This window comes from Odontomachus brunneus, unplaced genomic scaffold (assembly GCF_010583005.1).
Source record: "Odontomachus brunneus isolate Ranch 3 - 2012 unplaced genomic scaffold, Obru_v1 Obru_scaffold_258, whole genome shotgun sequence".
Lineage (NCBI taxonomy): Eukaryota > Metazoa > Arthropoda > Insecta > Hymenoptera > Formicidae > Odontomachus > Odontomachus brunneus.
In genome coordinates, this window is record NW_022639708.1 from 364895 (window position 1) to 367564 (window position 2670).

Below are 2670 nucleotides of genomic sequence, written 5' to 3' on the forward strand. Positions count from 1 at the left end.
ATAATAATAATAATAATAATAATAATAATAATAATAATAATAATAATAATAACAATAATAATATAAATGAGACTCACCTAATTTTCATCTATATTTACTGTACAAATACATTTGATCAAATCATTTAACCTCTGATATGGCGTCGTAGATAACCGATCGAATACTCATATATCGATTGAGTGTTTCGCGCCTTACTGCATCATCGAAAAAGTCAATTTCCGATATTTATATCAAAACGGCAGTCCAAACGTATTCATGCAAGATCTCTCTTATGCGTCACAATGCAGCATTTTTGTGCCGACACATCGATTTGCAATCGACGGTTAGATGCATAGAAAATGTGAAACAGGATATTATTATTATTACAAATGAATACGTGCGGCAGTAAGATTCGCAGAAAATGTGAAACATGATACTATTACGAAGGCCATAGAAGTATGCATATTTTGCACGTTTTGAAACATATAAAATCAAAATTGCGGGAGCAGTGGGCTCGACTGAGTTCGCGAGACGAATATGACGCGTGGGTGCAAAAGTGTGACGAGTGCCTCGAGTTGTTGGAAGAACATAGTCGGACTAAACGACTGCGATTATCGATCGATATTAGACAATCATTGATTGCTCGAATCGCGCAACTCGAGGGTTTAAAAAATACGTTGTGCACACGTTTCGTTCACGCGAGTGCATGACACAGCACGAGAGATGCAGGACTCGTTTGGCGCGAGGTTGATACCGCGTTTGATAACCGCATACTAACCGGAATTGTTATCAACGCGAACCACATCGAACATCGCCAATTTCTCGAGGATGCAAAGACTATGGTGCTCGAGCGCATACGGGATGCAATGGACAGACGTAAACGTGAAAGTGAACACTGCATTTAACGGTGAGTTCATCGCGGGTGAAAAACGTGCTGTAAAGAGCATCGCTACGAAAAACTGTGAACTCTTTTCCACATCCAACTTAGAGGAGTGGTACGAGCGACGCATCGTCGAGCCCACATTAGCATTGTTGGAGGAATTCCAGGAACGCGATAGCGGGTGGGCATTATCGCGAATACTCAATCTTACAATCAATGTGAACAAATACAATCCGTTGCACGCGGGATGTCACCTCTAGTTACCGCGTGTGATACGTGGGCTGAAGCGGGCTGTGATTAATATCAAATCTCTAGACAATGCATGTTTCGCGTGGGCAATAGTTGCGGCTCTATATGCAGCCGAGAGACACGCAGATCGCGCATCATCGTATCCCCATTACACGCACGTACTCAATATTCAAGACATTGAGTTCCCCATGAAAATTAATCAAATTACAAGATTTGAACGATTAAACGATATAACCATCAATCTATACGGCATTATGGGAGAAAAATACGAATCCATTGTTCCAGTACGTCTCAGCGACGGAAAGAGGGAAAAGCATGTCAACTTGCTGCGCATTTCAGATCCTCGAGATCACAACGCGGGACACATCGCCTGGATCAAGGACTTATCCAGGCTCGTGAGCTCACAGTTGAGCAAAAAAGCTCATAAGAAATACATTTGCGATCGATAAGCACATTTCACGAATTCATTGTATCAGAAGTATGCAATAAGGCGATAAAAATTGCAATGTTTGTAGATGTCTGCACTACTTCCATTCCAACAGGAGGCTGGAAAGTCACGCGGTAGACTGCCAAAAAATTGACGACTGTGCCATCATTCTGCCCAGCGAAGACAATAAATGGCTGAGTTTTAGCAATCACAGCAGGAAGGAGCGAGTTCCCTTTGTGATATACGCCGACCTAGAGTGCACACTGGAGAAGACGGCAAGAGATGGGAAGGATTGCAAATTGTATACATACCAACACCACAGCGTATTTAGTATAGTATATTATATACGTTGCTCGTACGACGATTCATTATCTGAATTTCAAAGTCGTCGTGATAGTGACTGCATCTCATGGTTCGTCGGGCAACTCGAAGAAATAGCACACCGCGTAAAAGTAATATTATCATCCAATGTCCCCATGGAAACTTTGTCGAAAGAACAGTGGGCTACATTTCATAACGCGACGCAATGTCACGTGTGTGAGAAACCATTCACAGCAGACGATACGCGCGTACGCGATCATTGTCACTTCACCGGCCGCTACCGAGGTCCAGCACATTCAAATTGCAATTTAAATTACAAAAATTCATATTACATTCCAATCGTTTTCCATAATTTATCCGGCTACGATTCACATTTTATCATCAAGGAAATAGCAAATGCATTTGAAGGTTCCATCGATGTGCTATCAATAACAAAAGAAAAATACATTTCGTTTACAAAGAATGTTCAAGATACGGCAGATAAATACAAAAATATTGTAAAATTGCGTTTCATCGATTCGTGCAAATTTCTCAGCAGTAGTCTCGACAAATTGGCATCCTTTCTCACTAAAGACAAGTTGAAAATTGTACGGTCGGAATTTCCAAAATTATCCGTCGAAGAATTTAATTTATTGACGCGAAAGGGTGTCTTTCCGTACGAATACGTGGATTGCGTGAACAAGCTGCAGGACACATGTTTACCGCCGCGAGAATCGTTTTACAGTTCGTTGACGGGTGATACAGTATCCGAGAGCGATTACGCGCACGCCGCGGAGATCTGGAAGCGGTTCTCCACTCGAACCTTGGGCGAATA